At 43.5% G+C, this 24,361-nt stretch overlaps 1 protein-coding gene across 5 annotated transcripts in view; it reads left to right on the top strand.

Moving 5' to 3' along the window:
• Window positions 1–24,361, top strand: part of TAB2 (TGF-beta activated kinase 1 (MAP3K7) binding protein 2) — a 247,110-nt gene that overhangs the window by 96,222 nt on the left and 126,527 nt on the right. Inside the window, exon 3 of one of the 5 annotated variants that reach the window (XM_078649269.1) lies at window positions 5,447–5,536. The exons of the other annotated variants lie outside the window; for them this stretch is intronic. The gene's annotated coding sequence lies outside the window, so the exon portion shown is untranslated. The remainder of the gene's footprint in view (window positions 1–5,446; window positions 5,537–24,361) is intronic. 5 annotated transcript variants of the gene reach the window in all.

Genomic DNA, 24,361 nt, shown 5'->3' on the forward strand with positions numbered 1-24,361 from the left:
TGCGCGAAAAGTCCGCGAACCAGAGCGCTGCCCGGTCCGCTGTTACAGATATATATCTTTTTTTAAACGTTAATTTCTCAAAATCCACTGGAGCACATATATTGAGACCTACAAAAGGCACATCGGGCTACCAGTCCCTACAATTTTGCCAAGTTTCGTGCAAATCCATTCAGCCGTTCGGGCTAAAAGTGAGGCCAACCGCCCTATGGAAAACTCAATGTTAAAAACACGTTTTGGGACCCCCCTTTTTTCTCAGCCCCCACTGGACGAACCCCCCCCAAATTTTCAAGGGCTGCTCAGAAACAAAATGTGCCATTTTCCTGAAAATTTCAGCCAATTCCGTCCACAAACGCCAAAGTTATTAGACATAGAATTTTCAAAAAACCCATAGAGAAAAAATCCTAACTATATATACCTACTGGCGACCGCCAGTAGGTAATATATATATATATATATATATATATATGTAATGTAATTGATGGTAATGTTACAAAATCTATAGTATGTTTTTTATTTCCATGCTGATGTACTTTGCCCTTTAAAAGGAGGCAACGCCGCCCATGCACTGTCATGTGATAAGCAAAAACCCTGCCAGTGCCTTTTAAAATAGTTTACAATTCCAAAGGAGTAAGGGAAATCCCAAGCTCTTCCTGTAAATCAAAGCAACTCAGTGCCTGGGAAAAGTCTTGATAGAGCGAATATTTACACATGTACGAACCAAATATTTAATCGTTCATAGATCTCCTCCCGGAATCCTTTTTGCTGTTCTTCAGTGGATAACCACACCGAATCACACTAGCTAATCATTGTACATAGGAGCTTATCAGTCCAATTCCAGCCTCATTGCTGGGGTCGAAACAGACGAGTTACAGTTACATAATTTGTATAAAGTCTTCCCTTCCATATTCTCCAGAAAGTCCCGTTCAATCACATTAATAGATTCTATAGCATACAGTAATATAGGAAGGGCTTTCACTTTGAAAACAGAGAGCATATACATAAAGTGCCTTCGCCCCACTGCATTATAAAAAGCTTGCAACCCATTTGCATGTGAGAGGGCTTTAGAGGAACAATCTTGTATGTGGGTTTTATCCAGTTTACTGCCAGTTACCACATTCGCTAAATAGGAATATGATTTTACAATCTTCATTTTCTCTGAGCCTATATTTCAGACATAATCAGTAATCTTCCTACATTTCTTACTTTTTAAAATAATTTTGCTCATTGAGACATTGATCTTCAAATAGTGTAAGGCCGTATATATTTGGAGAGACACCAACCTATTTTTCAAACTCTTAAGTGTAAAAAACAGAATTACTATGCCGTCTGCATACATCAAACAGGGGAAGGGGCGGCCACCTATTTTCGGAGCATTTCCCTTCTTAGCTGAAAAACACTTGGGGAGGTTCGAAACATACAAGGACAATGGGGGTCAGCTGACACCCTTGATTCAGTCCATTTTTTGTTAGAATTACAGAGGATAATCCTCAGTCGCCCCTCATGACAGTTGGCGGAATGCAGGGCAATTAATAAAGAGAAGGGTGTCTGGCACACCCAGCTTCTTTCATTTTTAGGTCTAGCCTGAGCCAGCGCTACTCTGGGGGTGAGCTGTGGTAGTTCAGTATGGAAGAGAAGCCCCGCCCACTACCCCGGCCATATTTTTCATTGGCTTGCGCCTTTTGTCCTTTGTAAAAGCTGGTGTCTGATTCCTTAATAGGCTTGTTAGTCCCTCCTTAGTACGGCCATGTCGTCATTTGTATACTCCCATGGCTACTGGCCCCTTTACTTGCTTGTTACACAATATGTGTACTTTTTTCTTTATTGAGTTGGGACAGTGGCTTGGTGGCCACTTGTTTGTAATGGGGGCCTTCGAGGTCAAGCGTTCTAGATTCTTTCAGAGCCCCAGGGGTTTCGTTAAAGAGGTTATTTTATTATTATTTCGTTTTTTATTATGTTAGTCAGAAAAGTGCGCTAGAAGTCGATTTGCAGAGCGCTGCGTCTCTCTAACATTATCTTCACGTTGGAGGGTGCTCTGGGCTCCCGCAAGTGCTGTTGCAGTGAAGGTGGCGGTTCTTTGGGAGCAGCGGCAACCAGGGGCCTTGAGGCAGCGGATGGAGAGCTGCTGCTGACATTTTGCCCGTGCTTGCGTGCCGTTCATGGGCAAGGAGGAGAACAGGAAACAGGTGATGGACCTTACCGTGCCGAAGATGCCGCGGCCTACGGCGGGTGGGGAATCGAGTGACTGGTTCCTGTGTACCGTTTTCTGTTTCTGGCCGCTAGATGACCCTTCTCGGGACATACAGGGTGTCTCGTATGCAGGCATTGACGAGTGAGCAATGCGCGCTCAAGATTTTAATGCTGGGCTTCCATGCCCCCCTCCCCTCCCCTCCCCTCAGTCTGTGGGCGCTGCTGGTGATAATCTTGATGTGCAATAATTTTGAACTGTCTGGTTAAACGCGTCTGTCTCACACATTTAAAGGGGCTTTCAGCCCGACCAAAGTTTGACATGTGGAGAATTTCTCCACGTAGTGCAGTATTTCTGTTTTGTAGACTCCCGCCATTTAAAGATAATTAGTATGACTGTAGATTTGTGAGGAATTTAATGCCATCTATTCAATTAAATGTCTCAACAGCTAAAGGAAACCTTAACACAGGTGCTTAGCGCTCGTTCCGAACTCAGCTGTTGTAACATTTATTTTAATTTAAAGTAGACAATTCGACTCTCTTCTACAGTGCTCAGCTCAGTAGCTATTCATATAAATGATTGTGTGTGTATATTTTCTTTCTCTCTCTTTCTCTTTTTCTCTTTCTCTCTTTTTCTCTTTCTCTCTTTTTCTCTCTTTTTCTCTCTTTTTCTCTCTTTTTCTCTCTTTTTCTCTCTTTTTCTCTCTTTCTCTCTCTCTTTCTCTCTCTTTCTCTCTTTCTCTCTTTCTCTCTCTTTCTCTCTCTTTCTCTCTCTTTCTCTCTCTTTCTCTCTCTTTCTCTCTCTTTCTCTCTCTTTCTCTCTCACTTAGTGCTTGTTCAATGGAACAGTGAGCTTGTCCTGTGATATGACCTAATGTACATGTGGCACAGAATCCTTTTTATGTTTCCAAGAATGTGTTAGACGAGGGGTCCTATACGTGGTATTCTATTGGATTGTGGAGAAAATTAACTCTGATGGATTGTTATGATTATGAAGCCATTTAGTTTCAATCTTGTCATTCAGCCTGCTTTGTTTAGAGTAACTACTTTCAATTGATACAACCTCTGTAGTTTCTCAACTAAGTACCTTGACTGTTTTACTGTTGAGTATGTTGTACCTCATCTCATGTTGTGTAGTCTTCTTAATGATCTGATGCAACAAAGGTCCTTGGCAGAACTGTTACAAAGTGTGAACCTGACTATTCAATGCGTCTCTTTCTAGAGCAGAGGCCTTCAAACATTTTGATGCAGAAGCCCTCTTACACAATTTTTTAGGTGCAAAGACTCTCTCCTGACAATTTCTAGAACCTGGTACTCATCATCGACAACCATAAACTCCCTCAATTTCTATGGCAAATCATTTTTACAGTTTTACCACCACTTCCACTACCAATACCACCACCAATACACCCACCATCAGGACCCCCACTGCCACCACCAATACCACCACCTCAGCGCCTCTCGCTCACTAGTAATAGCAGGGGCACTGTACGAGACCGTAGCTGAGACCATCACTCCCTCCCTCCATGCCTGCCATAAAGCATAGCTCACCCTGCACCCGGAGGTGAAACAAGGGCCCTGCTACAGCTGGAGTGTTTTTTTAAGACGTCGCAGTCCAGTCTCTTCCTCGGATATTTAGAATGTAACAAGCGGTCAAGAAGGACTTTTATTGCAATGCAATAGGTCTCGCATTTGCGAGAGTTTAAGCTATTAGTATTGTAAATGACATTGCCCTTTAGTTATGTTTAAAACCCAAAACATAAATAAAAGGCATGGTCATTTACAATGCCAATAGCTCAAACTCTTGTGAATGCGAGACCTATTGCATTGCACATGCTTGTTTTCACAGTGTTGGCCGATCTATCTTATCAAAGACTGTTGAAAAATCTATGAAAGCCACACAGACCATAACTCTTCGAAGTTAGGGTGTACTTTTCCACTCCAAGTTCCACCATGCAAATATTGTCTAACGTTCAATGTTTTTTTTCCTGAAACCTGCTTGTTCGATAGGGAGGATTTTATCCTCTTCAACCCACTCATTAAGGTGCACCAGAATACTCTTGGCAAATATTTTCCCTGCCGCATCTAGCAATGCTATTTGGCGGTAATTGCAAGGAAGGTGCATAGGTTCTTTTTTGTACACCAGGATTAAAATGCTTCCAGAACTGGAAGGGGCAGTCGCACCATACTGGTAACAATAAGCAAAAAGAAGAGAGAGATAGGAGGCCCACAGAAAGGGCTCCTTTTTAGGTCTTGCCTATGCAGCGCACATGTGTTGCATAGGAGACCTTTAGCCATTGTGCAGCTCTTTTTCAAAGCACATACTTGTGCTTGTGGTGGCATTCGCCTTGTGGGAGTGCGCAGCGGCGCGCCACAACTCATGGGTGGACCCCTTCGCCTCGCCCTCCCGCTGCAGCCTGCACGCCTTTTTTTTTTTTTTTTTTTTACTTTAAGCGCGAGGCACGCGCTTGTTGTAAACCTAGATTCACGTTGAAACATTTATATGGAGATAGTTGTTTGTGGGACTTTGGTAGAAGGTGTTTTGAGACTGTTTTTGAAGTTATAAATGCTCCGAATTAGTTGCCAGTGTATGTTTGTTTATTTGCGCCCCTGTGGCCTCTCACATATGAGTGCTGCTGCAGATGTGTTTTTTTTCCCCATTTTACTGTCTGCCAATTATTGTCATATTCTACTGTCTGCCACTTATTGTCGTATAGAGCTGACCGCAGGAGCCGGCCGAGCACAAACACCCGGTGTCGCAAAGCGTTGCGTTTTTTTGCAGCTGCTACTGGGAGGTTACAGTTTGTGCGAATGCTTCATTGGGTATCCTGTTGAGATCTTGGAAACTGCTGATATGTGTCGATTGCCCCCCAAAATAGTTAACCTAACCCGCCTGTTTTGTTTTAGCAATTTACCAATTGTTGGTTAATGGTCCCTGCACAGTCAGGAGCTTTCCTTTTTTCGCCATCTGTGACGCATTCAAATCTTTTCTCTCCCTCCCTTCTTTTTATGTTGCTGCTTTTGTATGGTTCATACGTATGCACTTTCCTACCCTTCATCGTCCTAGCAGGCAGGTGTTTTCAATAGATTACTTGCTCGGTTTTAGTATGTAAGACGTCTTTCTTTCATCCTCACCCGTTCTTTTAAGTTGCACTTTTCCATTTATCTGCTGTTATTTTTCACTTTAATTTTCCATATTTATGTGCTATATTATTTGATGATTCTGTTTTAATTTTAACCTTTTTCTGTGTTTTTCTTAAAGTTCTTTGTCGTGTGTGGGTCACGGGACGGTGATGGCCTTCGGTGATTTTAATTCAGAAAAAACAGATTGACATGTTCATCGTGCGAGAAAGTGAGAGCCTTTCTTATTTCAGTGCTGCATTAGTGTCTGCACAATGCATGTGTGCGGTGTCGTCTTGCTTATGCCCCCAAGTACCCGACTATCATCTTTATCACTGTTTGTGTTTCCTGTCACTGTAGCTCTAATACCATCCCTGTCACTTTGTGCCGCGTTTATCCCGTCAATGTGGTGCCCACTGTATGCCCCTTTACTGTCTACTCTTGCGATGTTGTGTGTTGCTCCAGGATGGCTCGATCTACTGCCCATTGCTTTAATGTCACGTGGGCACCAGCAGCTACTTTTCAACCAACAACAAGGCATTATGGGACTTGTATTTTGCTTTTAACATTACGAATATGGGTTCACCAATTCCAACATGAAAGTGTTGTTGGTTAAAAAGGCAGCACGGAATGAGATGTCACGAGTTACACAGATCCAAGTAGCAGTTATCAACTATCAGGAAAACCACTCAATATTTTCTTCCAGTTTGGGTTTGATTCTTATGGTACATGTAGGGTGGCCATATTTTGAAAAACAAAAACAGGGTACTCCCAACAACATAGAAAGTGGGCTATCATTGTGCGTTGGCCGAGGAGCATAGAATGGATTATTTGACAGTGATCACAAACTAGGGTCATCAGCTGTCCTGTTTTTATATATTTGTCCTGCAGTGGTCTGTCCCTTGCCTGCACTCAGCTAGTTCTGGACTCCAGATGTCTTGCTTTTAGCTGCTTACAGCTGTGTCTAAAGGGTTCCCTCAACCCACGTGACAGGGTGCCTCACCTTGCTATTTTGGCCTTCGGTGAGCTGTGAAAAAGATCCCTGTCGATGGCTGGGAGGGAGGAGCTGTAGTACAGGAAGGGTCTTGCATGAACCAGCGTCAAGTCCAGGGTTGTCTTTGGATATGCGGAGAGAATTTAGAGACCTATGGTTAAACCTCCATGTATTTGTGATTGAAAACCATGCTGGAGGCACATACTGAAAACGTGTTCTTGTATTTCTTCTCTCAAGTCCCCTTCAAGATGTATGCATATTATCGGATCAGGACACAGAGTCACAGGGAAAAACTTGATTTGCCCAACATCAAACAATTTGGTAAACTTAAAGATCCAATGTTGACGTGCAGTACGGATTGTTCAAAATGATATTATTTTACTACCATGTTTCGTTTTTGTGAAATACTACCATGTTTCGTTTTTGTGAAATAGACCACAAAACTATGAGACGGGGTGCTGTTTGGCCTATCATCTTGGGAAATGTCACTGTATTGAGGGCCTTGCTCATATTTTTATAATTCAGTGTTTATTTCCAGCAAATCTAGGCAAAGTGGGGAAGCCAGAATTGTATGTTAAGTCTAGGGCTGTGTCTGCTCATCTCAAGTCACTCTCCACCTTTTCTAGTGTCATGTCAAGGTGTTCTTTATTTTTTGTTTTTTATTTTTTCAAACATTCTGCCCACCCAAAGATTTTTCATATAATGTGAAAAAACAAAGTAAATTGTGAGATTTTTTTATTTAGGCCATGGGGCTGTAGATGGTCACTGGGTAGTGTCAGTGGTGGATACTGTTGTTTACCATTGGTGTATCAAATATTAAGACCATTTCATTCAATTTCTAAGGAGCAGGCAAGGCTTACTTAACCCCTTGGCTGCGGCGGCAATTCCGCCGCAGAGCTAGGGGGGCCGCGCGGCGCTCCCGTACTCGTGATGGAACCGCTCCGTCACGAGCCTCGGGTGGGCTGTGCTTGTGACGGAGCGGTTCTGTCATGGCCCCGCCGGCTCAATAGAACGCGCCGCACAGGCGCGAAATCAGCGCCGCGCGGCGAGCGGGGCGTGACGGAACCGCTGCAGCACAGCCCACCCGAGGCTCGTGACGGAGCGGTTCCTTCACGAGCATGGGAGGGGTTAAGGGGATGGTGAAAGGGCTAGGAACTCAAATACAGTATGACACTGTATGACACTTCAGTCATACTCTATAAGCGCAATATCCAGTCAAATGACATAGTTTTAAAAGGATCTGATTTAGAGTAGGTGGTTATGGAAGTAGCCCCCCAAAATACCCCCTGCAACTCACAATCTCCCCCTGCTCACCAGCAACCATTTTCTGATATGTCTGTGCATGCAAATTGTCTCTGCATACGCAAAGTGTTTCAACACATGCAAAGAGTCTACATACTCCCAAATTGCCTTGCATAGTTGTAATAGATAGTGGATAGATTTCATGACCTATGTGTCCAGTGCCTGAAGGGAATGGCCACACACTCCTAGTTCCTGCATCATCTACACGTAACCAAACATTGCTGAAAATAAATTAACCAAGGAGGCTGTCCTTTCAATCTTCCCGCCTGTATTTGTCACTCTACCTATCATTGCTTTTGGTATGGCTGTTTTTTCGCCCAAGGCGCTTGTGTGCTGCATGGCTAAATACTTATAAGGTGCCAAAGACATGACCTTTTGGCTATGCCAATGCTTGTTAATAATGCCTTGGGAATTTCGCCTTGGCCCATTGCAACTGAGCATCTCCTTCTCTTTATGATTCCTACGATCTCGCTCACCGAAGGAGCATAACATATTGGAGAAGACATAGGATTTACTAAACGGGGAGGCAAACAGACAGTTGGTGTTTCCAGAATAAAGATCTTAAAGATATGTTCTCCATAGTGCCTCTTAAATGGGAATAGGAAGAGATTTTACCCTGAAGCCACAGCAGTCAAAAATGATTTCCCTGTATCTTTTGGCATTTTTACAGGAAGCTGCCTCTTTTAGCTGAACCCAGTGATAGGCTTCCTTTTCTTTTCTTAAAGTACATTTTTCCTGTATCTTCTCCTCTTGAGGAGATTTATCAGTTTGCTTCATTCTACAGAGTAAAACAGGAACTGTGCCCTCCCTAGTTTCCTGTTTAAGGCGATTACCAGATATGATCTCCACCAAGAAGATATGTTATTTCAATGATTCATTTAATGTTACAGATGCTGTGGCATTCCAGTACATTCTGCCATTAGATTTTTAAACCCTACTAGTTTATCTTTAAAATTCTAAGGCCCTATCTCCAATAAGTTCATGTCAATCTCTTGATCATATATATATATATATATATATATATATATATATATATATATATATATATATATATATATATATAATCAAGGACTTCTATGCATGATTTCCTATTAAAAGTAACAAATGAGACAATTACATAGTCAATAATGGAACCACTGGAGTGGTTCTTAGAAGTAACCTTTGCAGGTGTATCCTTTTCTTCCATTAACAATTACTAGTTTAGCTTTCCTTAAGCCTTCTAATATAACCAGTCTTTTTTTAACTACTCTACTACTAGGAGGAACAATTGCTTGGGGAATATTTAATGCTTCCTCTTTAGAGATATTTGCAAAGAGCCTTAAAGTGTGATTAGAAACATTAGCATTCAGTTTGCCTACCAGTACCAAGTGCGTACAAACCACTCTTACCATGATGATGGAAATAAAATCAAACCTATCCTTCAGCAGGTAAGTATGAGAAGAGTCAGGTGGAATCTATGCATTTACGACTAGCAGCAGGCCAAAGCTTTCCTGACTACCATTGAAGCTTATTTTTTACTGCCTGAATGAAATTGTAAAAATGCGAGAAGTCTTTGTACCCCCGGTAAAATAGCATTCTGTTAGCCACTTGTTTACAATCAAAGTTTTTTGAATAATATTCTTCTATACAATCCTTTCAAGAATCACAGTTAATTATTAGTATTAAATAAGCCTGCTGCATTCCATGAAATTAATTTGAGATCATTACTAGGAACAGTTTTTAAATTTTAGCCCTGAAGGGCAAGTGGTAGGAGTACATCGATACAACAATACAACCTGTTGCTATTTAAGATCAACAAATTAAATATCACCTTAGAGCTAAGTGTCACTCTAATCTTACTGCTCTGTACCATTTTGGAGATCTGGGATGTATAAAAAAACACACCCCAATAGGAAGGACCTATTCAAATAAATTGCCTGATCAAAAATGGGGAAAAATTCTAAAGCCAATGACACAGTCAACAAATTATTGACAGGATATTTCCCAACATGCCCCCTCACATTGGAGTTATAAACAACAGTATCCCCCACTTTGGAAGTAAACATTTTAGCAAAGGGGATCAAAATAGAAGGGAGGAGACACCATTACAGGACCAGAAACAAGTGCATGCAGTACATTATCTCTTTGCAGATTAGTCATTGGCTTTGAAATAGCCTCTAAAAGCGGTGGAGGGAGAGGAAGTCTTCTTTCTTCCGTAGAACCTCCTGCCACCTTTTCTAAGGTTAGAGACGAGACCGCAGTCGGCAGAGAGTTCAAAGCTGCTTTTAAGTCAAAGTAGAGCTTTCTTGATCGTTTTTTGTGGAATCTGTGTTGTTTTTTCATCCTTGTAGTCCTTTGTTCGTTCTTATTATTATTCTTGTTCTTCTTTTCCTCCACTGAACGTAGCGATACTGCAGAGGCACCCTTCATTTGGAAAATAGGAAAAACATTTGACCTTTTCTCTCATTTGAAGAGAAGGAGATCGAGGGCACTGATGGACCATCCTCTGTCTTAAAGAGCTTCTTTAAAGAGAAGGACTGATCCTTCTAGAAAAAGTCCTGGATTTCATTGCTTTTTTCTGCATTGAGATGGCCTGCTGTGGACTTACTTCCTTATAACTGTGATTAACGGCATCACCCACCCTACGAGGATTACTTAAGGAAGGACTGAAATGCTGACATACAGGCAAACATTCACTCTTAGAGACACAACGTTTGTCCAAAGGGAATGTGGCCTTTTCTACTAATGTTCTTCGGTCCAAAATCAAAATATTTGTTACGGACAAGAGAGTCCATAAAGTGATTCGAATTGTTGACAAAGCCAAAATTAAGGACCGGACTCTTTCTAACATTGAAGCAAATTGGATAACCAAGCCTTACTTCCTAGAGGATTGCAGGAAGAATGTGAGCTGAGACATTGTTCAGGAGAGACAAACACCTTCAAATTAGTTGAAAAGCTTTCACTGGGAGTACTGCTATAACACTGCATCCTGGGGGAGGACTCAAAGGGGTACCCATTGTGTTCTCCACTGGAACCAGAGAAGGAAGAGGATCAGATGACAGTCTAGAAGATTGAGCCAGATTAGAGGCAGTAGGAGTATCTATATCGGGGAGAGTGAAACCCTCAATAAAGGGTTGTTCTTCCGGGTTATATTTTCTTCCAAGATATTATCCACTATATATTTATTTTGCCTAGTCAATGCTTCAGCTTCTACCGGAGATTTTGCAAGTCTTTCTGGATGACTCTCTATCGAAGCCATTTTGTTTGTTCCCACCTCTGTTGGAGAAAAATGTGGAAATTGCATTAAAGCCTTCCCAGACATTTGCCTGCAAGGCCTTACTTATTTGCTTTTGTCTTTTTACAAGCTCTTGTGAATACCATTCTCCCAGAACGAAGCTTCTTAGCAGTCATGAATAAGGCATGACCCACTGACCACTTATTTGAGCCGTTAGGCTTTCTTGGCAGCATCACCAAGTTCTAAGTTACTGTAAAGAGGGCTTTATTTATTAGGAGGAGGTCTCTGACTGCCCCAGACTTCCAGCCAAATTGATCAGCGCAGGCAATACACCACCTACCCCTGGTGATTGTCACCCACCCTCCCTTGAAACCAGCTAGAGAAATGATGGAGCTGGGGAGAGGTGCCATCACTGGGGAAGAAGAATCCAGCTGTGCGTTCCAGTAGTGCGACTTTACATATGGGACATACGACCAGAACGTACAACAACACAGTCACTCTCGCAGCTAGACCCAAAGGCTCAGTTGCTAGATTTAGAAAGATATGTCCACATATGTCCTGCACAGTAGCCACAATGGACGAAGGTCAATTATCAATCAAATACTTATGATCATGTTTTCCTTTCCCTTCTTTTCTACTGTGTATTATTTAGCCACGTGCGGGCAGCCAAAATGACCCATTTGTCTAAACAAGTAAATGTTCTGGCATCGTAGGATGGCGCCAAAGTCAAAGAAATGTAAACATGCAAGCACTAAACAAGCCAAAACTGGGGGAGTGATGGGGATAGTAGTAAGCGGGTCTTCCCGCTGGAGTAAGCAGCACTGGCCTACTGCTGGCTGCTTCCGCGCCCACGCGGAGAAACCTGCGGCTTTGAGCCTCACCTGTCCCAGTGCAGCCCTCACCACCTCTGTCCGACCGCATTGGCCTGATCCGAACGTTGCTGCTCGTGGATCCGTCTGGCAACCAGCGAGTTGGTTGCTGCAGGGCAACTTATCACATAGCACACAGCCGGGATCCTGTGTCCTGCATCCCCGGACTGCTTCTCGATCCGCATCTCGGCGCGGAGCAAAGAAGCCGGCAGCCTTGCAGCTCAACTCCACCTCCTCTCCAATTGAAGACTTATGCGTGCAACTTATCCACGGGATAACAAGCTTCATACTTTAAAGATTTTTTATATAGTGCAGATTTACCCGGGGTGGGGGCACATAGCAGTGCGATTTACAATCGGCAATAAGACCTTGTTCTTGAGAAATACATAGAACAAGATGAAAGCAAAATGAGAGAACTAAAGCCATGTGAAGGGTGAAGCGGCTTGTGAGCAAGAGGAAGGAGAGTGAAACCAAAGAAGGAGTATAGTGAAAAACTTGGCGAGGGGGTATGATGTTCATACTACAGGCAAAAGTTACTTGTATCTGACATCTGAAAAAGTGACAAAGTACAATTGCCTTATCCTAACAGTTAGTTACTGTAGGAAATTGGAGTATTAGTTTAGAGGTCTGTGAATCCTTGTCAGGATCAGCCTCCAAAGTCACTAAATAAACCAGTGCTTAACCCTCTGGTAGCTTTGGCACAAGGTAGTCCGGTTTAGCTTGGCTGCAATGTGTAACACATTTATGCAGCACACAAACCGTAATGAAGTCAAAACGCAACATAAGAAAAGTTGCAAACCAATTTAGAGAAATTGGGAATATTGTAATAAATAAAAAGACGCCAAACCAAGAAATCCAATATCTAGAATTGGAGATATGATTCTTTTAAAGGTTTGAAGTAAAAATAGTGCCACAAAGCACCTACCATGGCTATCTGGTCATATTAGACCAGACCGAAGCCAAAAGTTAAGGCCTGTTGCAGGGATTCTGCACATGCACAGAACAATGCGCAGGAAAACGGGACCTTGTTGTATAGAGGCTAAACCTTCCTACCGCCTCAGTACCCCAAATCCCAGGACCGAATAGCTATAGTGTTGTACTCTCTCTCCTACACTATCCCAAAGATGCAAATAATTAGACACCCCAGAACACAACACTCCAGACTCTCTCAGGAATCGCTGTAGCAAGATGAACCCTTTTGCTCACTCACTCGTACTCGTCCACAATAAGAATTGACAGAGTCACTGTTATAGTTAAAAAAATTTATTTTACCTATAGTACTCTATAATGCAGTATACAAACCATTACCAGCAGCAAAATGCATAAACGTAAAACAGTTCGCTTTGTAGCAATTCCATATATTAAATAGGGGGATGACATTGTATATAGACAGTGGATTGAGAACTATACAACCTAACCACCCTCCCCTTGGTAAGAAGAAGTTTTATTATATAAAGGAAGATCTATGGGCTTTGTCAGCAGACCCCATACCTTAGTGCCTAGATGGTATTTCTTCATCATGGGAACTGCATTGCTCTTCTCCTTGTAAAGGTCCCTATCCAAGTGTGTATCAACCAAACATGCATTCCCATAATATCAAAGCACGAGTCTTCAGCAGCCGCAGCTGTGTTAGCGTTTTTTGTCTAGGTGCTAGGGACTGACCAGAACAGAATAACAAGGGGCATTGTTTATCGACCATGCACACCGTGTTCAGACTAAACTCCAGGAACAGGTTATAGCTTCTAATGTGGCAAAAACTCTCAATATTAGGCCAAAATCCTTCAAATCAATACAGATACAACAATAATATCTTCTTTCATTTTACATATTTTATTTCTTTTTTCTTTAGTTTATCAAAAAGGATTTTTTCATTTTTTTGATTCTTTACTTATGTATATATTTTTTCACAAACATTGATATAGATCCCATTCATTAAAAATTACAGTGTAAATACATTGTGATAAGAACAAAAAGTACTTAACAATAAAACTTAGCACCCTGACTGTCACACACCTTCCAACATACACCCTGTCTCATTCATACCATTACACCCATTTACAAACTCAAACACCCATTACAACGGCTGAGGTAGCACTGAGATTATTTGTGCGATATCCACGCCAGGTCTACGCGCGTTTCGGCGGTATCAAACCACCTTCCTCAGGACCAGACCAGAAAAGGTTTCACTCTGATCTCTTTGCGTGTGTGCAGGGTACCTGCAATTACAAACAACATATAATGTATCTGTAGCTAAACCTAATTTGCAGAGCATTTCAGTTGTGTTCTCTTTCTTGCATCTAGTAGTTCTTTCATACATTGATCTTAAAGTTCTTCATAAATCTTAACACACTAATACCATAATATACATAGATCCTAAAGCTCTTCATAAATCTTAACACACTAATACCATAATATACATAGATCCTAAAGCTCTTCATAAATCTTAACACACTAATACCATAATATACATAGAAAGTGATTTAGATCGGGTGTACCTGTGATTGAACCTTATTTTGAAGGATATTTGTTACAATTCTTATTCTTAAATCTATTTCATTCTTATGTGCGTTACTTATGAGACATCATGGTCAACCAGGAAAACATTGCATCTAGGGGCGGTGGGCTCCAACATATTTAAAAAAAAGTGTATACAGTCATGAGTTCAGTTAGACAGTTCCTAACTCTACATCTATCAGTTCTTGCTCTATTTTAGCCAAATACAAGACCATTTGGTCATTATTCTAGGGTCATTCTCATGACATTCCCATTTTGTTCAGATTCAGAAAGGTCAGGTTAAAGAAATTCTTTGAAGGTAGAACAACAGATGAAGAAAATCTTAACTTATCTGGCTGCAAACCACCCTCTAGCTTTACACCAACATTTGATACTGTAGGACCAGAGGTTCAAATTTTTGAACGGCTAGTATTACAAGACATTACACGTCTTTTAAGAGGAACAAACAGACCAAACTATAACTTATCGAAAGAAGAAAATATAGCCCTTAAAAAGATCGAACAATACAGTAATCTGATAGTAAAACCTTGCGATAAAGGTGGTGGCATCACTATATTTGATAAAAGTGAATACGACAAAAAGATATTAGAGATGCTGAGTGTTGAGGAACACTATAGGCCAGCACACATGAGGGAATTACAACGCCTGAATGTGAGTATAAAAGAGATAACAAACATAGCATTTGAAGAAGGATTCATCTGCGAAGATGAACTAACCTTCCTGAATAAAACGTGTCCGGTAGTGCCGGCGCTATATGGTCTACCAAAGACTCGCAAGAATGAGATAAACCCCCCATGCGACCAATAATTTCAACGATTGGGTCAAGCACAGAACCCCTATCAAAGTACGTGGACAAATTTCTGTGCCCCTTGACACAGAAATATGATTCATTTGTCCGTGATACTGGAGACATGATCGCGAAAATAGAAGGAACTGTGTTCAACGCAACGACTGACATTTTGGTAACACTTGACATTGAGGCATTGTATACCAACATCCCTCAATGTCAAGCGTTACAGGCCGTATCAGCCCTACTACATAGGTATCCCGACAATCGACCAAATATATTCATCTTGCAATGCTTGGAGGTCGTTTTAATAAATAACTACTTTGACTATGATGGTGCCCTCTACAAACAAGTGAAGGGCACCAGCATGGGAGCTTCATGCGCGCCAAGTGTGGCGAATGCCTACATGGGCGAGTGGGAACTGAAACATGTGTATAATGAGATAGCACCTTTTTTTGAAAATGTTTATTTTTGGCGACGCTTTATCGATGATATTTTTTTGGTTTGGCGCGGGACAGAGGACCATCTGAGAGATTACATATCCTGGCTAAACTCAAGTGATCCAAACTTGAGGTTCACCTCTAACTGGAGTACAGAGAAGGTAGTTTTCTTAGACATTGAAATAAATGGCAGCAGTGGGGTCTTAGAAGTGAGTCTCTATAGGAAACCGACTGCCAAAAATACAATCCTCCAATTTGGGAGCTTCCACCCGCATTGCCAAAAAGACTCCATACCGTTTGGCGAATTCTTAAGGATACGCCGTAACTGTACAACACTGATGGAATATCAACGTCATGGGGAAGAGCTGAAAATAAGACTACTTACAAGAGGCTATCCTCATCGATTGATTCGCCAGGCTTTTAAAAGGGCAAAGTTCTATGACCGGGACTCTTTATTGATGGGCTCCAGACGGAAACCCACAGACAGAATCACCTGTGTCATCAACCACTCACCATTAAACTACAAAATTCAAAATATAATCAACAAAAATTGGAATGTATTACAAACAGAGGAGAGTGAGACCTTTGCATCTAAACCCCTTTTGGCATACAGAAGAAACAGAAATCTCAGGGACTGTCTAGTCCACACTAGAAGCAAACCGAAGAGAGGCAACGTCCAAACATCCATAATAGGACATAAACCAGTGCTTGGAAACCATAGATGTGGATCATGCCACGCCTGTGAGGCGGCAATTACAACCGAACTAATGGAATACAACAACTTCAAAATAAATCTGAAGTCATTAACTAACTGTAGGAGCAGTAATATTGTCTACATTATTTTATGTCCATGTGGCCTTGCCTATATTGGAGAAACAGGGAGGGAATTTCGCACAAGATTTAGCGAACACAAGTCAGCAGTAAGAATGAAGAAGTTGACAGCACCCTTAGTGCAACATTGTATAGACCTAAACCATAATGAAATGGAGCTAAGTTGGTGCATCTTAGAAAAGGTGCAACACAAAATGGGTCAATCAATGGAATATACAAGGAAAAAACGTGAGTTTCTGGATCTTTCAATTGGACAGTGTCCGCAGGGGATTAAATGAAAATATAGCATGGTTTGTAACCAGACACACATAAGCAAGTGAATATCTCCATACTATATCATATCCCGCTATCTGACGTAAATCAAACAGCGAAATTGAGAGAAATCTCATAAAGATATGATAGAAAGAAGATAAAATAACTATGAAATTATAATATTGTTTAACTGCCTCATCATAATTGTAGGAATTGAGATCTCTACTCATCAAATAAAATTGGTCCAAGAGCTGTCCCATTTGTAATGGGCTGGTAAAACTTACACAATTATCGATCATCTATATAATCTGGGAACAACAATTATTGTTGAACAAGACAAAAATGTGTGCTTTTTAATTAAATCGAGATGTGTGATGTAACACTAAATATAAATAACTCCATATGTATATGACACCACGCTAAAACGATATGATCAGCCAATTATCGTAATATGCAAAACGCGCCTCATCAATGAGCTACATCCTAATAATACTCAGTTTACACTGTTACTCCGTTCTAAGATGGCGCTCGCATGTCTTGATTGACGAACCGGAACTAGACATAATAGTTTCCGGGAGAGAGGCCCCGAAAATAACACGACACTAGGCTACCCCGTTGTAACATGGTGCTCGCACGGCCCAAATGTCGAACCGGAACTAGACATTTAAGTTTCCAAGGGCAAGAAATGCCGGGAATCACGCGACCCCTGAGAACGTATTTAAAGAGTTGTATTCAACTCCGGTTTCATTATTCGGGACGCAGCACGAGAGACGAGGCGGGAGAACCATGCATGTCGGCTTGAGTAACGTGATAAGGTATGACATGGGATGGGGGACTTTTTACGACGTAGGCTAATTTTGAAACGAGACTCGGAGGGTAGCTATACTGAGAAGGACTGTGTGGCCCACGTACTACATGTACGTTTGATATTCGTAGAACTGCCATGGAAAACGAGTAATAAGGGACAAACAAGTCGAATAATTTTGGAAACTCGTAGATGTGAGGCACTCTTAATTAAGTAATCGCTGGAAATAATGTACCTCTGAAAAAATGCCTATGAGGTCTGTGACCCTATTCCAGTATTTTGAACAATTAAAATTAATGATTTATATCCCACAACAAGGTATATTTGAAAATACAATCTCTTAATTTGTAGACACTGCCCAAGTCAAGAGCTGAAAATTTAAAGAAACTTATCGTGGCAGAAACACGAACTACAGACAAACAGGTGCCTCGTCTGCTCCCATACTGGAAAAGAAAGAACTGCCCATTAGGGACATATGTGAGATACAACTGGGGTAAGAAATACTAATGTGCCTGTAATACTGAGAGATTAATATGTAGCACTAGTGTCACATCATGAGTTTGGTTTGTTTTGTTTAGAATAAACAACAGTTGAAGCCCAGACAACATAATCGCACCAATTGCGGACATATATTAAAATCGAGAAGAGTCCCCGCAAACATATCTTTTGAACATTTTTGGGGTAAGAATGGTTCTGTCTCGACCATTATCATAATAAATGTACTAAAGATGTTAAGAACAGGCCTTTATACTGCCCATTTCTCTTTAGGCAAAACTTTTTTGAACCATCAATAAGGAAAAAGCATTAGCCATATGCAAAAGAAACCGGACACAGTTAGGTGTCCTTGAATTGAAGGTAAGACCAAAAGCAGGACAAAAAGACTTCCTAGGTTTCCCGAGTAGAGAATCTGAACAAAATGGGAATGTCATGAGAATGACCCTAGAATAATGACCATATGGTCTTGTATTTGGCTAAAATAGAGCAAGAACTGATAGATGTAGAGTTAGGAACTGTCTAACTGAACTCATGACTGTATACACTTTTTTTAGGGCTCGGACTCCTCCCCTGGGAGGAGTTTCGAGAACTAATGTTAAAGGAGAAAAAAAAGAAGTATCTCCTAGGGCCTTGGTGAGAGGAATTCCACACATTCCTTAGCGTTTTCTGGCATCTGGTCAGTGATTCGTCTTCCCTGTGCTGTGTATGTAGTAGCCTTGAAGTGATAGGCTGTAAGTAATGTACGCGTGCCCGATGTGGCATTTTGTGTGCGAGAACGAGCATGGCAGAGTGATTAATCTTAATTACGAGCTGTCAGAGTGCCCGTGTAATGCAAGCCAGATGATGCGAACGCGTTCACAGCGGTGAGCGCGTTCAATGTTAAATGACGAGAGGCAGCAGGCGAGGCTCACAGAAGATGACTCATACATGCTCGTCCACACTGTAGTTCTTGTTTATTTCGTAGTCGTTTATGTTCTGCCTTAATGCATTGCCATTTAGACCGGCTTTAAAATTATATGAAAGGCCCTCCTCTCCGCCAGTAACAGCTTCCTGTTGTGTTCTCCCTAGTTTTCCGGTACGTTTGTGCTGATTTTATTTTAAAATACCTTTACATTTGTACTTTTGCCACTCACTTCTGTAACTTTGTTTGAAAAGTAAAGCGCTCTTAATAAAGGCCGTGTTCGCAACTCATAAATCACAACGAAAAGTTAAATAAAATACAGATAATGAAGTGCTTCGAAGCCTACCAGGCGAGCCGTGCTAGCGCTGCCGGTTCTTGTCCGGGCCGGGCGCTGGGACGAGCCTGACAGCTGCCCGTTATTGCAACATGCCTGCAGTTGGCCACCTCAAGGCGCTGTCTGTCCGTCCTCGGCAGGCCATGCCTGCAAGGACGTGCCTTCGAGGCCTGAGGCCGCCCAGTGGCCCGTTTCCTGCAGCACTGCAATGCTAAAGTTGGAATGCGATTTACAATTCTTTATTCATTTATTTATTTATTTATATATTTAATGCGATTTTCTATAGCGCGAATATTACCCGAAGGTGTCGGAGCGCTTTACAAAAGAACCAGTTGCGCTACATAAGGATTTAGGATTCCATGAGTTACATCAAAGATACAAACAGGAAAAAAAATTGCAATTGTACAAGTTGTAAAGTCAAACAGGGAAGAGATACAAATATAAAAAAATGCAAATGTACAAGTTGTAAAGTCACTCTATGTATCTCTATATACATATTGTTAAAGTCTCTTATGTAAATAAAGCGGTTTTCAGTCTCCTTGGCGAGAGTGCTCCAGAGCAACAGGTTCCGGACAGGGGTGAGGCAAGCTCCAGGGGGTGAGCCGCTGAGTGAGGCTGTGCCGGTGTGTTCAACAAAGAATGAGGGTGTGCACAGGATCAAACTGTTTATTCAAGAGAGCAGCCAGGATCGGAAGGGAGGTTTCCTGGCCACATACGGCCCGGTGATTCCCCAGCGACTGCTTTGAATTTTTGATTCTTGATGATTCAACACCTCAGCAGCCTGTGCATTCACCAGCAACAGGCCCCTCCAGGATTACAAACCTGCAGTTGGGACTGCCGCCTCCATTGTAGACAGGCAAAAACGCATGAAACACTGCTGTTGAGTGCTGAGTGCTGTGTGCGGTGTGCTGGTGAGTGCTGTGTGCTGGTGAGTGCTGGTGAGTGTGGTGTGCTGGTGAGTGCCGTGTGCTGTTGGGGGCAGAGTGCTGTTGGGGGCAGAGTGCTGTTGGGGGCAGAGTGCTGTTGGGGGCAGAGTGCTGTTGGGGGCAGAGTGCTGTTGGGGGCAGAGTGCTGTGTGCTGTTGAGTGCAGAGTGCAGAATGCTGTTGAGCGCAGAGTGCTGTTGAGCGCAGAGTGCTGTCGAGCGCAGAGTGCTGTCGAGCGCAGAGTGCTGTCGAGCGCAGAGTGCTGTCGAGCGCAGAGTGCTGTCGAGCGCAGAGTGCTGTCGAGCGCAGAGTGCTGTCGAGCGCAGAGTGCTGTCGAGCGCAGAGTGCTGTCGAGCGCAGAGTGCTGTCGAGCGCAGAGTGCTGTCGAGCGCAGAGTGCTGTCGAGCGCAGAGTGCTGTCGAGCGCAGAGTGCTGTCGAGCGCAGAGTGCTGTCGAGCGCAGAGTGCTGTCGAGCGCAGAGTGCTGTCGAGCGCAGAGTGCTGTCGAGCGCAGAGTGCTGTCGAGCGCAGAGTGCTGTCGAGCGCAGAGTGCTGTCGAGTGCAGAGTGCTGTCGAGTGCAGAGTGCTGTCGAGTGCAGAGTGCTGTCGAGTGCAGAGTGCTGTCGAGTGCAGAGTGCTGTCGAGTGCAGAGTGCTGTCGAGTGCAGAGTGCTGTCGAGTGCAGAGTGCTGTCGAGTGCAGAGTGCTGTCGAGTGCAGAGTGCTGTCGAGTGCAGAGTGCTGTCGAGTGCAGAGTGCTGTCGAGTGCAGAGTGCTGTCGAGTGCAGAGTGCTGTCGAGTGCAGAGTGCTGTCGAGTGCAGAGTGCTGTCGAGTGCAGAGTGCTGTCGAGTGCAGAGTGCTGTCGAGTGCAGAGTGCTGTCGAGTGCAGAGTGCTGTCGAGTGCAGAGTGCTGTCGAGTGCAGAGTGCTGTCGAGTGCAGAGTGCTGTCGAGTGCAGAGTGCTGTCGAGTGCAGAGTGCTGTCGAGTGCAGAGTGCTGTCGAGTGCAGAATGCTGTTGTGTGCAGAATGCTGTTGTGTGCAGTTGAGTGCAGAGTGCAGAATGCTGTTGTGTGCAGAATGCTGTTGTGTGCAGAATGCTGTTGTGTGCAGAATGCTGTTGTGTGCAGTTGAGTGCAGAGTGCAGAATGCTGTTGTGTGCAGTTGAGTGCAGAGTGCAGAATGCTGTTGTGTGCAGTTGAGTGCAGAGTGCAGAATGCTGTTGTGTGCAGAGTGCAGAATGCTGTTGTGTGCAGAGTGCAGAATGCTGTTGTGTGCAGAGTGCAGAATGCTGTTGTGTGCAGAGTGCAGAATGCTGTTGAGTGCAGAGTGCAGAATGCTGTTGAGTGCAGAGTGCAGAATGCTGTTGAGTGCAGAGTGCAGAATGCTGTTGAGTGCAGAGTGCTGTTGAGGGCAGAGTGCAAAATACTGTTGAGGGCAGAGTGCTGTTGAGGGCAGAGTGCTGTTGAGGGCAGAGTGCTGTTGAGGGCAGAGTGCTGTTGAGGGCAGAGTGCTGTTGAGGGCAGAGTGCTGTTGAGGGCAGAGTGCTGTTGAGGGCAGAGTGCTGTTGAGGGCAGAGTGCTGTTGAGGGCAGAGTGCTGTTGAGGGCAGAGTGCTGTTGAGGGCAGAGTGCTGTTGAGGGCAGAGTGCTGTGTGCTGTTGAGGGCAGAGTGCTGTGTGCTGTTGAGGGCAGAGTGCTGTGTGCTGTTGAGGGCAGAGTGCTGTGTGCTGTTGAGGGCAGATTGCTGTTGAGTGCTGTGTGCTGTTGAGGGCAGAGTGCTGTTGAGTGCTGTGTGCTGTTGAGGGCAGAGTGCTGTTGAGTGCTGTGTGCTGTTGAGGGCAGAGTGCTGTTGAGTGCTGTGTGCTGTTGAGGGCAGAGTGCTGTTGAGGGCAGAGTGCTGTGTGCTGTCTCCACTACCACTCTCCACTCTCCACTAACACTCTCCACTACCACTCTCCACTACCACTCTCCACTACCACTCTCCACTAACACTCTCCACTAACACTCTCCACTAACACTCTCCACTCTCCACTACCACTCTCCACTACCACTCTCCACTACCACTCTCCACTAACACTCTCCACTACCACTCTCCACTACCACTCTCCACTACCACTCTCCACTACCACTCTCCACTACCACTCTCCACTAACACTCTCCACTAACACTCTCCACTAACACTCTCCACTAACACTCTCCACTAACACTCTCCACTAACACTCTCCACTAACACTCTCCACTACCACTCTCCACTACCACTCTCCACTACCACTCTCCACTACCACTCTCCACTACCACTCTCCACTACCACTCTCCACTACCACTCTCCACTACCACTCTCCACTACCACTCTCCACTACCACTCTCCACTACCACTCTCCACTACCACTCTCCACTACCACTCTCCACTACCACTCTCCACTACCACTCTCCACTACCACTCTCCACTACCACTCTCCACTACCACTCTCCACTACCACTCTCCACTACCACTCTCCACTACCACTCTCCACTACCACTCTCCACTACCACTCTCCACTACCACTCTCCACTACCACTCTCCACTACCACTCTCCACTACCACTCTCCACTACCACTCTCCACTACTACCACTCTCCACTACCACTCTCCACTCTCCACTACCACTTACCACTCTCCACTACCACTTACCACTCTCCACTACCACTTACCACTCTCCACTACCACTTACCACTCTCCACTACCACTTTACATGAGGTGCTTCCTAAGGGTGGAACTACTGCATTGATTTAACAAGCGCTGCTTCTCAGCGCAGCACTAAGAGAGTGACCCACAATGAGTTGCACTACAGTGGCTGTAATGCAGTGAATTCTAGAGGTGATGCCCTAGAGTGGCTGAAATAATGACAGTGCATATTTACAGGCTAGTGAAGCCAATGCATATCTACAGGCTAGCGATGACTGCATATCTACAGGCTAGCGATAACAGGCATATCTACAGGCTAGCGATGACAGTGCATATCTACAGGCTAGCAATGACAGTGCATATCTACAGACCAGCAATGACAATGCATATCTACAGGCTACCGATGCCAGAGCATATCTACAGGCTAGCGATGACAGTGCATATCTACAGGCTTTTGAAGCCAATGCATATCTACAGGCTAGCGATGACAGTGCATATCTACAAGCTACCGATGACAGAGGATATCTACAGGCTAGCGATGACAGTGCATAACTACAGGCTACTGAAGGCAATGCATATCTACAGGCTAGCGATGACAGTGCATATTTACAGGCTAGCATTGACAGAGCATATCTACAGGTTAGCGATGACAGTGCATTTCTACATGCTACCGATGACAGTGCACACTTACACGAAGGACATCACAGGCAGCAGCTGTGCAAGCTTGTTACACTCACAAGGATACCACATGCAGCTGAGGTGCAAGCTTCTCCCACTCACAAGAAGGACATCACAAGCAGCAGCGGTGCAAGATTCCCTCACACACTCACAGCAGGTACTGTGCCAAAGCAGCAGCAGCAACAGAGCAAGAGTCCCTTATAAAGAACAGGCACAGCACAGAGATGCACAATGCAATCTTCTCATACTCACAGGCAGCAGCTGTGCAAGCTTCTCACACTCAAAAGAACGACATCACAGGCAGCAGCAGTTCAAGCTTCTTACACTCACAAGGAGACCACAGGCAGCAGAGGTGCAAGCTTCTCACACTCACAAGAAGGACAACACAGGCAGTAACGGTGCAATATTCTCACACTCACAATGAAATCACTGGCAGTACACACCACATGAACACACTCCATAACACATAGCAACAATACATTGGCATTTACAATGCCATTAGCTCAAACTCAAATAAATCCGAGCCCGATTGCATTTCTAATGCTTGTTTAAATATGTTGGAGCCCACCGCCCCTAGATGCAATGTTTTCCTGGTTGACCATGATGTCTCATAAGTAACGCACATAAGAATGAAATAGATTTAAGAATAAGAATTGTAACAAATATCCTTCAAAATAAGGTTCAATCACAGGTACACCCGATCTAAATCACTTTCTATGTATATTATGGTATTAGTGTGTTAAGATTTATGAAGAGCTTTAGGATCTATGTATATTATGGTATTAGTGTGTTAAGATTTATGAAGAACTTTAAGATCAATGTATGAAAGAACTACTAGATGCAAGAAAGAGAACAAAACTGAAATGCTCTGCAAATTAGGTTTAGCTACAGATACATTATATGTTGTTTGTAATTGCAGGTACCCTGCACACACGCAAAGAGATCAGAGTGAAACCTTTTCTGGTCTGGTCCTGAGGAAGGTGGTTTGATACCGCCGAAACGCGCGTAGACCTGGCGTGGATATCGCACAAATAATCTCAGTGCTACCTCAGCCGT

Source organism: Lissotriton helveticus, chromosome 6 (assembly GCF_964261635.1).
Source record: "Lissotriton helveticus chromosome 6, aLisHel1.1, whole genome shotgun sequence".
NCBI classification, from domain to species: Eukaryota; Metazoa; Chordata; class Amphibia; order Caudata; family Salamandridae; genus Lissotriton; species Lissotriton helveticus.